The following is a 14913-nucleotide window of genomic DNA, read 5'->3' on the forward strand; positions in this document are numbered from 1 at the left end:
GGAAAAAAACTTTGGTTTCACCAGTTTCTCAGGAGAAGTAAAAAAACCTCTAAAATCCAATGCAGGGGAAGCCCTGCCCTGCCTGGGTGACCACCAGCTCAGTGAGCTCCTGTCACAGGGGTGGCACAGAGTGTGGGCACAGACCAGGGCAGTGGGTGGCTGTGGTGGTCCCAGTGATGGTCTCCAGCATCCCTGCATCCCAGTCAGGCCTGGACTGAGCTGCTGGGCTGCATGGCTGGGGTTTTTGGAGCTGCCCTGAGTGTGGCAGGAGTGATGGGAGATGCTCCACAGCCTCACTGATCTCCCAGACTGAAGTTCTGTGTGGTGGCGAAACAACCCTCCCCGTGCTGCCTTCCCTTCTCCCTCCCATCCCTGAAAGGATGGGAAAATTCATTCAAATTGAATAAACCCCCCCCACAGACCTGCCTTGTGTGACACCTGCCTGTCCTGCCTGGGAGCTCCCACCCTTGGGGCCTGGGGTCTCCTTGCTCGTCCAGCAACCCCCTCTCTGGGCCTCCTCGTGGGCTGAAAAGCCAGAGCGAGCCCATCAGCTCCAGCACAGGAAGGTTTTGCCATGGATTAGCCCTCCTGGGGTTTTCCTGGCATCTCTCCACCAGCTTGCAACCTTCTTTTTGCTTTGCAGTTTAAAACAGCAGAGGGGGATCCTGGCAGAGCTTCGGCTGTGTGGAGTGAACTGGTCGTAAATCCAGGGAGTTCATAAAACCCAGGGGTTGGAGGGAGTCCTGGGGGCTCCATCCCCCAAATTCCTGTCCATCCAAGCCAGGGACCAGCTCTTGCCTGCTTTGGTGTATCCCTGAGCACATGGAGGGACCAGCTGCTGCAGACTCTGCTCCTTCCCAGGTTCTGAGCATCCCCGTGGAGAGCAAACCCAACCACGCTGCTCTGTGCAGGGATGAGCTTTAGCTTGATTTCCCCAGAGCTTAAAGATGCTGTTTCCCCAGCTTCCCAAGGCATCATCCTCCAGGGATTTGACTTTTTACAGCTCCTTTTTTTACCAGGGGAAGATCTATTTGAAGATTAAAAATTCCCTGGATCTGCATAAACCAACAGCCAAAGTGTATCAGGCAGTGGGAGGCTGTAGGAGGGGACGCCCCTCTGGGTGATGCTGGAAAACTTTCCAGGGTTTCTTGCAGCAAAGGGAATCTTAAATTAGAGTCAAAAAGTGGGGGACCACTGCCTGGAGGTGAAGGAATGAGGAAAGCTCATCCCATCCCAACCTCTGCATAAGGGCAGGGAGTCAGTGCACCCATAGAGACACCCCAGCACCTGCACTGACCCCAAAGTTCTTCCCATTTTCCCAAGAGAGGCAACAAGTAAAGCAGAGGGATGGGAAGGAGCAGGACTTTTCCAAGGATGCCAAAGCCTCGATTTTCCTTTTCCTCTGAGCAATCTGGTCCACATTTTGTCATTTAACCAGTGAGTCCTGCAGGGCTTTTGCAGAGTTCCTGCACCCTTCTCCAATGAGATCACTGGAAATGGAGCACGGATTTCTGCAGAGCCCAGCTTTTCCCTGGCACTGCCCTCAGGATGAGGCTGTGTCGTGACACAGGGAGCTCCCAGCAAAGCAGGGCAGCCCAAGGCAGCCAGCCTGGCTGGAGCTGCCTTCCCCAAATCCCAAAGTGTTCTGTGATTGCAGACAACAGCCAGGACTGCATTAAAACTCGCTCAGGCCAATGCAAATCTTGCACTGGCTCCAGCAGTTTTGGTGAGGCTTGTTTTGAGGGAATGGGATTTTGCTGCTTTTATGGGTTATCAAAGCCAAAAGCTCATTTTCATGCAGGCTGGAAACACCAAAACACAAATGTTCCTGGAAAGCAAATACATCAGGACTGCAAATATGGACACATGAACAATCGCAGTTGGATTCAAGCAAAGGCACACACAAAAGCCTCTCGGAGGGAGGGATGTGAGGAGCATCCTTGGGATGGTGACCCAAGGTGCTTTCTGCTCTAGGAGCAATAACACCTACACAGCTGGCACTGGTCAAGTTTAACCTGTCCAGACTCACTCTGAAGAAGGAGAAGAGATCAGATCAGCAGGTCCCAGGATGGGACCTCTCCTTGCAGCACAATGTGGCTGCTGCCCCTGCCTTGTCCCTTCGAGGTGACTGTGCCAGTGAACACCCCGTTTATACATTCAATCCACGCAGCCACTTTGCACCCCAGCTGTCCTGGGTGTGTGTGCTTTCCCTCCCCTGACCTTTCCAAGCTGTTAACACTGTCCATGGCTGACGTCCTGAACCCTTTACAAGATTTTTCGGCGGTGACAGCAAACAGCATCTCCTGACACGTTTTTGGTGATGCAGGTCAGGCCTTTTGATAACACACCACGAACACCCTGCACACGATGCTCTCAGCATCCTGAAAGGCTTTGCTGGCTGTTTGCAAATCCTCAGGGAGAGGCAGGAGTGCAAATGAATTCAAGTGTTTACAGCTCACAGCCTCCTCCAGCCCCTCCTTGCAAGGGATTCTCCTGTCCAAACATCCCTTGTGTCCCAGAAACACAGAGACAGCACTGAAAATATATTTAGGGACCTGAGTCACACCAGTTTCCATCAGCTGGGTGTTAAATGGGAGATGCCCAAACCCTCTCCCAACACCCACCTTTGCTTTCCCCATTGCCATGTGAAGAAAATATTCCTTCACTACTATTCTTTCCACAGGCTATTACCCTCTGCTATTTCAGCTCGTGTTACAGCTCCAGCCTCACTGTTTGAAGCCAAAACTAATCCTAAATCGTGAATGGATATTAGGCAGGTGAGGTGAAGGCGAGGGCACTGCACAACACGCCTGGCTGAGCTCCCTGAGCACGTGGAGGAGCCCTGGCAGGGCTGGGGGCTGGAGGGGCTGGTCCCCATCAACCACATCCTACTGCTACCTCTGTGCTGCTGCCTCCTTCTCCTCCTCCTCCTCCATCCAATCGCAACTGCATCTCCTCCCCAGATGGTCCCCCAGGGCTGCAGCCCCAGCACAGCACCCGTGGGTGCCTGGTACCTCTGGCTATTTGGCTCAAAAGGTGCTTTACAGCACTGAATTCCCCTTTGCAACCCAATTAAAAAGTCCATTCAAGGACTCCAGCAGTCGGATTACAGCAATTAATTCACTTCCATGTCCCCGGGCACATCTTGCTCGGGCGAAATCAGGGGAAGCATTTCGGTTTCTACCCGAAACCCCCCGATTTCAGCTCTCCCTTTGGTGGCTGGGAACTGAGCCTAGACGTGAAATAACGAGCTAAAATCCTTCCATGCGTTGACCAAAGAAAACAGGCTGTCAAGCAGAAATATTCCCTCGCTCCTTTTCAAGACAGCCCGACTCTCCTTCCCATCTGTAGGTATCTCTCTGTCGGGGAGGCAGCGCAAGTAACTCAGCGGGAAACTGTCAGCGACAGCATGTGATGCTGTTTGTAGAGCATAAATCAGCCTAGGAAATGAAAAGCACTATCCTCCAGGTTTTTTTTCCAGGTTTGCTCAGCGTTTTATACCTCTGCGGGGATGCTATGAAGGAGATTTTTTTGGCAGATTAAACCCAAGTCCAACATTTGCTGTTAGGGCCTTAATTATGTTCAGTCTTCTTAGTACTGTTTGAGTTAGGCCATAATATCTCCCTCTCCTGAGCTCCAGTGACTCCACTTAAGCATGAAAATGCTGGAGGAGAGACTGAATCTCTGCAGGTTTTCCAGCTTTTGGCTCAGCCTGGAGAGTGACAGAAGCCAGGACGATTTCAGCGCCTCTCTCACGTGGGTTTCCCACCACGGGAAGCCGAAGCTGCGAGGGGGGGATAATGCAGGAAATTGGGCAGAGATTTCTGGGGGCTGAAAACTGAAAAAGGGTTTTGAAAGGGCAGATTTGTGCAGAGCCCCCCCTGCAAACACCAGAGGCTTCCGACCTCCGCGGCTGAAGCTGTCAGGAGTAGCCCGAGCTCAGGCACATCTGTGCTGCAGAACTTACAGGTTGATGTGGTCAATACTCACCCTGAAGCAGAGAAACTTTGCAATTGCCCTTTAATCCTGGTTAAAGATGACCTGCACCACCTGTATTGAACGCTCCTCTAGGCTAAAGCAGAGTCACAGAATTATAGAATATCCAGAGCTGGAAGGGATGCACATCATTGAGTCCAACTCCCAGCCCTGCACAGGACACCCCAAGAATCCCACCAGATACCTGAGAGAATTGGCCAAACACTTCTTGAACTCTGTCATGATTGGTGCTGTGATCGCTTCCCCGGGGAGCCTGTTCCATGAAATGCAAAGAGGCTGTTTCCATTCTCATGTGGAGCAAACACAGGAGAGGAAATGTGTGAAGTTGTCCAATATTTGCCAGAAGACACGTGGTTCCAAGTCTCATTGGAATCAAATTGGTCCAGTCTTACCACCAAGTGGCATCAGGGTGGTGATGGCACTGCTGGGCCAGGGCACACTGTGCCTGCATCTCCACAGGCTCTTCCACATCCCTCTGCCTTGGCACTGAGAGTTTTAGGGCTCAGCTCTTTACCCCCAGTCATCCCGCCCCTCTTCCTTCCCAAAAATCAAACCAGAGCTGATGACTGTGTTTCTGGGAGCTCACCCCTGCTCTAGTAGCAGTTCAGGCTGCAGAGCTGTGAATTCTCCAGCAAAGCAACAATTAGTACAAATTCTCCCAGCCAGCTGCTCCCATCTGCTCCGTGGGTTGTTTGTGTTTGTGGAGTGCAGAGAGCAGAGTTTTTCCTAAACTCACATGGTTCTTGCAGATCAGTTTGACAGAGCGAGATGAGCCATTTAATTTAAGCCAGTTCCTTCCTATTTTTTGCAAAACCTACCTGAAAGTTTGAGGTTTGACTATGTGATGATGCTGCATCTACCAAAACCTTGGAGGAGGCCTAAGATTTTGGAATGTCTTGGCTGCTTGGCTGATGAGCTGTAAAAATGGAATGAGCTTTTACACGGCTTTGTGTTCAGCAAATCTTTGTGGTTTTGGGTGGTTTTGGTCAAAGGTGCAGGTTTCACTGAAGCTGCACAGGGAAAAAATTCCTTCTTCCCTCCCTGCTCTCTCCTGCTCACGCTGCACAATCAGCTGTGGTTCGTGGCCCTGGAGACCACAGTGGTGCGTCAGGGCTGAGGGTCCTGGAGCTGCAGAGCCCTCAGGAAATGCTGGTTTAGGGATGCTCTGGGCTTCAGGGAAGAGGGTGACTTCAGGCAGGTGGTTTCTGCAGAAGCCCTTGCCTCAGCCTTGCAAGGGTTTATCCATGGCCAGTCAAACAGCCTGGAAATTCAGGAATAGGAAGAAATTCTTCCCTGTGTGTGAGGGGGAGGCCCTGGCACAGGTTGCCCAGAGAAGCTGTGGATGCCCCATTCCTAGAAGTGTTCAAAACCAGGTTGGATGGGGCTTGGAGAAACCTGGGCTAGTAGAAGGTGGTGTTGCATCAAAAAAATAAGCAGAGAGGTCTCCAGCAATTCCCACGATCAGAAAGCATCTGGTCCTCAAACAGAAATGTCCCCCAGATTCAAACTGTTCTGTCCAGTGAAGAGTTGTCATGAGGTGTTGCTCGAGCAGCCTCACAAAGCCGGACCCTGCTGTGCTCTCCTGTCATCTGGGATGCATTTGGGATGGCGTGTGGCTCAGTCCTGCATCTTGAGCCCAGCCGGGCTCTCGGGTCGTGGCATAGGACGGCTGCGCCACGTGGTGATGCTGCACGGCCCGGGGTGGTGATGTAATGGTGGGAAGGGCCAGGCAGAGCGTTCCAGCAAACCTGCTGGCTCCTGTTACAAGGACAGTGGAAAGCTGAAGTGTGAACTGGAGATAATTGCTAAATAATCTCCTAATTTTTATGTAATATTGATGCTCTTCAGGACAGTTACCCTGGTCCTGAGCACAAAGGAGGAAAGGAGGGACAATGGCAACACGGGCTGAAGTGAGCTCAGACTGCTCCAAGCATTGCCTCAGGGACATGGGTGTCCTCCCTGCCTCGTGCCATGTCCCACAGCCCACCCCAGAGCCTGCCTGTGCCTTTTCCGATCTGTATTTGAGGAGGGAACACTTCCCAAGAGGCCACTTCCCACTTGGTTTTGATTCCTATCTCCTGCCAAGCTGCTGTTCCCCCTTTACAACTCGCCATCTGTTTCCCAAGGGAGAGCACAGTGAGAAGGGCCCTTTGTCCAGCTGCCTTTTCCATGGAGCAGCAGGGCAGTGGGAGCTGCTGGGGTTAAAATGGGGCTTTCAAACCCCTTGGCCTGTGGACTTGGCAGGAAACATCCCATCTCTGCTTAAAATGCACTGGAACACGAGTATGGTCAGGCTGTGCTCCCTCTGCCCTTGTGCTGTAGATGTTGAGGTCTCCCTGTCCCCACAAGATCTTGTCCTTGCTGTCCTAATGCCCTTTGGTCCTGGGAAACACCAACAGTCCCTTTCCCATGCTTTTTTCACCTAAACCCTCCTCTCCTATTGTGGTTATTGGCCAGAGAGATGTCACAGAATCATGGAATCACAGACTGGTTTGGGTTGGAAGTGACCTCAGACATCATCATGTTCCAGCCCCCTGCCATGGGTGGGGACACCTTCCTCTAGACCAGGTTTCTCCAAGCCCCCATCCACATGTCCTGGTGCATGTTCCTTTTGTAGAGTATTTGGAAGCAGGCAAGCAGCTGCTGTGGCATTTCTGTCCCCACCAAGTTCGGGATGGTGAACCACGAGCCCAGGGAGGGCTGCACAGCACCAGTCTCCGGGATGGAGAGCAGAGGCAAAGCATCCCATCCAAAAAGACCTGTGCCAGCCTCACCTGTGAGCCCCCAAAACTCCCCTGCACAGCCCAGGGATGCCCACACCAACCCCAGTGTCTGCTGAGGGGGATTCTGGAAGGTGGTGGAGCTGACAGGGAATGAATGGAGCTTCTGTTCCGTGGGAAGGGCTTGGATTTCAGCGTGGGGAGGGAGGGCGTGCTGGAGGAGGGAGAGTGTGCTGGAGCAGCGGGAGAGGCCCTGGTTTACAAAACAAACAAACCACTGTGGCTTCTAAGCACGGGTATTCTGTTATTCCAAAAGGACCAGGGATAATTTACCACCTGATGTCAAACTCCTCTGCGTTTTGAAAGGGAAGTTAACAAATGGAAGCTGAGACAGAGAAGGGGAAAGGCTGTTTGCCCAAAGCTGCTTTGTTTTGGAACTCCCTTAACCCAGGCTGTTAAACCCAGTATGTTACTCTGCCTCTGGGGACAGGGGTGACAGTGGCCACAGTTTGTCACTGAGACCAGGCAGCACGTTGGGGCTGGGGGTGCTGCCATCCCACCACTGTGCATCCTATTCCATGGGCTGGGGATGCTGCTGTACCCCTCACCCTGGTGCCTCCTGTCCCCTTTGTCCCACCTCAGGGGCAGTGCTGACAGGAACGCTGCAGGGAGTACATGAGGGTTTATCCCACCTGCATCTGCTTTGGGGTCAAACCCTGCAGTTCTCAAAAGGAGAAAAAAAAAGTGATTATTTTCTTTGGCAGCTCCATCTGCCTCCTGACAACAACTGTGGCCACCCCTTCTCCGTTTATGTGACATCATTCCAGCTCAGTTTGCAGTGGTTAGAGCGGGCCTTTTTGTTTGGACTAATTTAATCTTTCCATTTTCAAAACTGCTGATTCCTGTAAACAGTTTTAAGCCAGAGGCTGAGCTGGATGCTCTGTTTCCTTGGAGTGTGGCACTTACCCAGCTCAGCTACGTGAAAATGCTGTCTCTGGACAATCCTTGGGCGATTCATGTCTGACATTCCTGGTGATGGGAGCCAGCAGGACCCTCCTGCCCCGCTGCTCTCGGGGTCCCGTCGGAGGTGCTGCGGCAGCTCCGGGCTGTGTTTCCCTGCCTGCTGCAGGCTCTGGCAGCAGGATCCATGAGGAGAACACTAGATGGCAGGTTGAGGCCATGTCTGAGCCTGCCGAGCCCGGAGCAGGGCGGTGTGGCACCGGGGACGGCTCGGAGGGTTGTGCTGGCTCTGCCCAAAGGATCTTCCAGACGGGGCGGGCGCAGGATCCTTCCGGCTTTATCCAGCTGCACGTTTGCGTGAAACTTCTTCCAAACTCTTCCCCTCGGGCCTCTGGGGCTCTGCCAGGTGTGGCAGGAGCTGGCAAGGAGGTTTGAGAGGAGGGCTGGCAGCTCTGCAGGCAAGGGATGGTCTGAGCACTGGATTTGCAGAAAGTGAGGATGGAAACTAGAAGGAGAGGGAGTGTTTCAGCCCTCCTCTGTAACCCCCGTGCCCCTTCATTTGCAACCCCAGCCACTTCTGAGCTGCTCAGCGTGACCCGGAATGAACCCCACACAGGATCAGAGCAGGTCCCACACCCCCAGAGCAGAGGGCACAGCACCCAAAACACAACCCCTGCCAGGCACCACCTCACCATCCCCATGAGATGTGTCCTCTCAGCAGTGCCTGGGGCAGAGCACAGCACCCTCTGCAAGGTGCCCCACAAACCAGGACAATCTGGGATTCCTGTCCCAGAAAGGGCGACTTTTGAGGAACGGCTTTTCCTGTCTCCCTTTCTTAAATCTGAACAAGCTGGAATCCTAGATTTATTACTCTCCAGGGATCCTGCAGGCACATGAGAGACTGATTAGAGACATTCCAGGGCTTTTTAAGGACAGGGACAAGAGGTAAGGCCATCCTCTAGCACAGCACTGGCAGTTACCAGGTTTTTGTGTATCTAGAGCGTAGTTTGTAGCTGCTCAGTGTCTCCAAGGGCTGCCAGGAGCTGTGAAAAATCAGGGAGCAAAAGAAGGGGAGCAAAATGCAGAGGTCTGGGCTTCAGGTCAGTGTATGATAATAAATATGCCTGTAGCTCTTTGATTTCTGGAGCAAAACATCATTAAAACAAAGGAGATGGGAGCTGTGGGGTGCTGGTTCTGGGCTCTGAGCTGAGTTCAGTGTAAACCCTCCCAGACAGGGGCTGGGTTTTTATCTGCTCTTGGGATTCTGACTTTTAAGAGAAGCCAGTGGTTGGACACCGCTTTTCCAGGCCAATTTTGCAGATTGGAGTTGTTTCACATCAGCCATGGCTGAACTCCTGAACTCCCACACACTTCCCAGAGCTGCAGCCCGGCCCTGGGGCTGGCCCTGACTCCAGGGAAAGCCTCTCCTCCAGAGTCCCTGGGGACAGCAGGGATGGGGCTCCTCATGGGCAGCTTTTTCACCCAACACTCCTGACACTTCCTAGTTCAAAGCAGACACTTGGACCTGACAATTTTGAGTGCCAAGAGCTGGAAGAGGCGACACCCAAATAATCAACAAAAATGGCAAACCCCAGTGTTTGGGCTGGGCAGGCAGAGAGCAGCTGATTCACTGATATTCAGGAATAACTAGTGAGAAATCCCCCGGGATCTTGCTCTGAAAAGGGAAATCCACTGGTGTGGCAAAGGTTTTCTGAGCATTCCTCGGAAGGGGACTGTGATGAGAGCTTGCAGCTGAGGGAGGGTGGAAGGGACCTTTGACTTTAAGCCCATCCAGTTCCAACTCCCTGCCATGGGCAGGGACACCTTCTGCCAGACCCATCCAAGCTGGCCTTGGGCACTTCCAGGATGGGGTAGCCCCTCCAGGCTCCTCACCCACAGCTCTGTGGGTCGTGCAGGTGCTGGGGTTGCTGTTGGGGAGCCGCCGTGGCCGTGCCTCAGCAGAAGGGAATGTTCTTCCCCAGCAGCTCAAAGGCGGCCTGGAACGCTCGGTCCAGAGCTCATGAGTCACCTCCCACTGCACATGTGGGCTCCGACACAGCCAACAGCAACACCACGTAGCCTAGCAATGGGGAGCAACCCTACAATAACAACCCCGAGGGACTCGCAGCCCTGAGCAGCAAACCCGTATCCACTCGTTGCGTCTGACGAGGATTTTCCAGGGGGCAGCCGGCGCGGTCTGGGATCGTGAGGAGGGAGAGCAGAGGGAAACCATTTGTCTGGTGCAGCCTCGAGGTCAGGGCTGTGTCTGCCTGCTGCTCTCACACCTCCTCCAGCCTTATTTTCCGTTCTCCTCATCTATCTCCCTCCGTGAAAGCTTTTTTTTTCTGAATCCTTTTCCCGGGGTGTTACTTGCCTGCAGTCACTGCCACGTGGACCCCCTCAGACCTCCCCCGGCCATGTGATGTCCCCAGAGCTCAGCTGATATCAGTCAGAGCTGCTGGCCATGGCCAGACCATGTTGGGAGCCAGGCCCACAAGCTGCTGAACAGCAGCTTGAACTTCTCCAAGGATTGCAGCAGGCTCTGAATCATGCCTTGACTGCTCATTGCATCTTGTCTGGATGGTGCTCCCACATGTGGTCGGCTTTAACCAAGCTCCTCCTTGAAACATTTGAATATATGAATATGCTTGAACCCCTCCTCCAGCACAGGATCCCTCTGCCATGGCCAAGGACAGGACAGTTCCCTGACCTGGGGAAAATTGTTCATCTAAAATATGGAGACTGGCCCAGCTATGGTCACTTATGATGTCTTTCAGGTTTTTCAGTCATAATTTCTAAGGATTTAATGTCTCCACCTGCCTCTAATGGGACTATTCTCACAGCTATTGCCATAGGTAAAGACTTAAAGTCAGACAATAATTACTCCCACAAAAGAAACACTGTTTTCTTGTCATGTTCCATTAAACTGTTCACACCAGGAGCCAAAGAATTACTGGCCTTATTGTCTGGCCTTCAAAATAAATCATATTAGAGAGGAGAGAAGACACCAGGAGTGCCAGTGCCCTGGACAATACAGCTACAAGGCTGTTTTGATGTTTAACATATTTTATCTCACTATTGGTTTGATCAGCAAGCGTTGGAGGGAGATTTTGGAGAAGGACCCTGGCCCAGGGAAGGTGACTGGGCAGAGATGTTCCCTCCCTGCTGGGATTTGCTGAGGTTTATTTTTCATCCTGGCCGGTGCCATTGGCTCCCTCCAGGCCTCACCTGGGGTGGGTGTGTTGTGGGAGTTATTTTTGCTGCTCCATGAGGGCTGGAATCCACACACCTTCCCGTGGTGACAGATGTCAGCTGGGGAAGCGAAGGTGCCACAGCCACGTGCTGGCGGCCAGAACTTGAAATTCATTTGATTAATGAGCATTATTGTCATTTCCCCTTAAGCTGGAGAGCCTGGCAGGCTCCAAGAGGCTTGGAAGTACATCAAATCCCCCAAGGAAAAGAGGCAGAGTTTCCAGCCCTCCTGCACGGGGAGGATTCGGAGCGGTTCATCTCCCAGACACCTGCAGACACCCTCACGCCTGTGCACAAAGGTGTGGCTCTGGGGGCTCAATTCCTCCTGCCCCAAGGGCTCATATTCCACCTTTCTGCCTCTCTGGCTCTGAGGATTAAGAGATTTGCTCAGTGGAACAACTCTCAGCTCCTGAGCTTCCTCAATCCACGAGGGAGGCAGCTCACACGGGGACACCGGGACCTGTGTCTGCCAACAGGACATATGGCACAGGGAGACCAGCACAAGCCAAATCCAGGCCAGGTCTGCCTTGGCCCTTCTCAGGGTGCCACACTTCCCTAGGACATGGTTTTAGCAGCAGACCTTGGGATATGGAATGTCAACCTGCTGCCACACACCGGGAACGCCAAGTCTGGGCTGACTCCGTCTGCATTTACCTCATGTCCTGGGAAGTTTCTCTCTGGCCCACACGTCTCTCTGGACTCCCTTCCAAACGTGTCAGGCAGCCCAGGAGAGCACAGAACAAAAAGGAAATAAATCTTCTTTAAATTGCTTCAAGGTTTTACTTGTTTTTTTGTTTTGGTTTTTTTTTTCTCCTTTTTTGGTTTCTGCTGCGCCAGTCCTTGCAGACCAAGTGTTATCCCTCACCTCTGGGTGGACGCAGCAGCTGTAACCCTTTTAACAACACCTTCCTCTCCCAAACACCAGCCCAGAAGGCTCATGTTTATGTCCATTGGTCTGCATTGATTTCTTTACCTGTTTCTGTTTCAGGGCTGATATTGCTGAAAATCTTAAACTGCTTTGAAGGCAGAGGGACACTGCTGCTGATTTATGTTCTGCTTCAGCCCGATGACATTCAGCTGGTTTGAATGATTTTTTAATTAAGGGGTCGAGGCCTAATGGCACTTCAGGGTTGAAAAATGATCTCTACACACTCACAGGGTGTTTACACCACACGGCCCTCGTCCAGCAAGTGTAATTTTAGTCGAGGGAGTGAACTCAGCTGAGGACAGTGGGACGCCTTGGAGCGACACCAGACACGCAGGAGCACAGATGCTGTTGGGGTAGGAAATATCTCCATCAAAATCAGTCTCAGAAAGAACCACTGGATGCCAGCAAACACCCTGAACCTGCTTTCCTTACCTAAAAAATTGTTGACACGCGAGGTGTAATCAGCGCGGTGTTTTGCAACGTTTTCAAATGTTTATTTAACATTTAATCAGCTTCTTCAACATTTGTTCAGTTTCTTCAGGCACTGGGAGTGTTGTGGCTTGGGTTTGTTTGGGTTCTCCTTCTTTATTTTCAAAATGTTCTACTTTTCCCGCACGGAGGGAACACTTTCTGCCTTCCTCCTGTTCCACAGAGGCAATAAAAAGCCGAATTGTGAGAAGGAAAAGAAAGTCAGGCTCACTGTTAGTATCCAAGCTGCCTTCTTATGGCTTTAGGATTCACAGGATATTCCCACAGTTCTACCTGCGCACTTGGAAACGGATTATTATCCAGAAAATGTCTTGGATTTCTCTGGATAGGGAAAAATACAAATCTAATGCCCTCTTGTGGCTCCTCCCAGCAGTGTCTGGCTGTGCAGTGGTGCAGGGATGTCTCACCCTCTGCCTGTTTTGGGGTAGGAACAATAACTCTGAGGTGGGATAGATAACAGGGGGGTTTGTGTCCCATCTCTTCACCCCGGGAGGTTCCTGGAATGAGTTGAGGGGAACTTCCTTCTCCAAGGGAGAGAGGAGAAGTGTTTTGCAGGATGTTCTCACCGACAGGGAGGGGGAATGTGGAGCTTGAGGACAGCTCTGGCTGCAGTGCCCGGGACATGTTCAGCCATGGAAGGCACCCAGTGACACACCCAAGCACAAGGACAGGGGTAAAAATGCTCTGTGTCTGAGAGCCCTCGTGCCTGTCCCCACACCAGCCTTCCAGGAAAGACCTCCATTGGCATCTGCTTCCCATTAAGCATCGTTGGGTTCCAGCCCAGAATAACTCCAAAGATTTATTGACTTCCATGATTTCTAAACAGCTCCCAAGGAGCAGTGGAGAGCCTGGTGCTGGCTCTGCTAAGTCAGAGGGATGAGAGGGTTCTCCATGCTCCTGATCCCACAGATTACCAGAATATGGAGCCAATCAATCACCCTTTGAATATTAACCCAAAACCACTTCCACTGTGAAATTTTAGGAATTTAGGACTCGTAGAATTGCTGAGCAGATCTGAAATCAAACCAGTGGTCCACATTACTCAACAACCCCGCCCCTTCTCCAGCAGTGACCTCCCACTGCCTGGGAGAAGTTCTCATCCATTAGAGAGGGTGTCCTAAAATAGGATGACCACAGCTCCTCCCTGCTTTTGTTTCAGTCCTTGTTCTTGGAATGAGGAATAGTTCCTCATTCCAATTAAGTGCTGAGCATCTGATTGAGCCCTGTGAGTATCTGGTGGTTGACAGTGCCACAACCTCCAGGATCAGCGTTGCTGTCGAGGTGGTTTTTCCAATATTTATTTTTATTCACGAGAAATTTCAGCAGCACCAACTTTTCTGTCAAAATATTGCTTTAGAATGTCTGCAGAGATGTTTTCAATTTGAAGTTTTCCTCTGTAAAGCTTCTGAACTTAAAAAAAAAAAAAGAAAAGAAAATTTTAACTTTAAAAGATGAGTTTATTTATTTTCGGCTCTTTGGCAAAGACCCAAACTTATTTTTTTAGGAAAAGTGTGAGCTGAGAGGGGGCAAAGTTCCTTTAGTGATCACTGCACACACCATCAGGAGGATGCTTACAAAAATAACAGCTGAAGAGCTAAGACATCTCAGCCAACTGCAGATGTCACATGGGCCTGTCCCCACTGTGGGCAGGGGCACTCTGCTGGGCTGAGAGCCAGGAGCATCTAACACCCAGCTTTTTGCTCTGGAGTGAGGATCCACGTGGATCCTCCCTGCTGGGATGAGTCTTTTCTACCCCTTACCTTCTGGCCAAGCAAATCTTTCCCCCTCAGACATCCCTCTGTGGTCTTGGCCAGCAGAGAAATGAAACATGTATGGACACAGCTGTGAGCACAGAATCCCAGTCTGGTTTGGGTTGGAAGGGACCTTAAAGCCCATCTCATGCCATCCCCTGCCATGGGCAGGGACACCTTCCACTAGACCAAGTTGCTCCAAGCCCAGTCCAACCTCATTTCCCTTGGGGTTTCAGTGAAGTTGGGCTGTGATATTACTGCTGTGTGCTGCATATGAGCTCCCAAAACTGGGAGGAACTGCCCCATAAAACAGCAGGGAAGTTGCCAAGTGAGCCCCTGTTTGCCAAAGAGCAGCCCCAGCTCTGCTCCCCCTTGCCTTGACCAGGTGAGCTCTTTTAAGCCATGGAATGGCTCAGGATTACCAGTGTGGGACTGTTTTAGCTTTTCCTGGGATCTTCAACACTTTCCTAGGGAAAAAGCAGCAAGTGTGATGCTCACACCCTGAGGAGCCCCTGGAAGTGTTCACCAAGCAGGGGATGCAGGGGAAGAAGCGAGCGGGGGTTTTGGGAGAGGCATCATCACACATCTGGCCCTGCGAGGCTCCATGTGCAGCCCCGGCACTCTCTGCTCATTTCTCACTTTTTCCTTTTTAAATGTCCACTTCAGAGAGAGAAATGGCTGCGAAAAGAAGGATGATCAGCTCTTTTGGCCCCAGGCCTGGAGAGGATCTGGCGGCCGGTGGTGCCGGAGGGATGTGCCCGGAGGCAGCGGGTGCTGCACAGGGGCTTCCAGGGTTCGTGTTATCATGGCTTGTGTT

Source organism: Neopelma chrysocephalum, unplaced genomic scaffold (genome assembly GCF_003984885.1).
Source record: "Neopelma chrysocephalum unplaced genomic scaffold, ASM398488v2 Primary Assembly neopelma1_74, whole genome shotgun sequence".
Classification (NCBI taxonomy): Eukaryota; Metazoa; Chordata; class Aves; order Passeriformes; family Pipridae; genus Neopelma; species Neopelma chrysocephalum.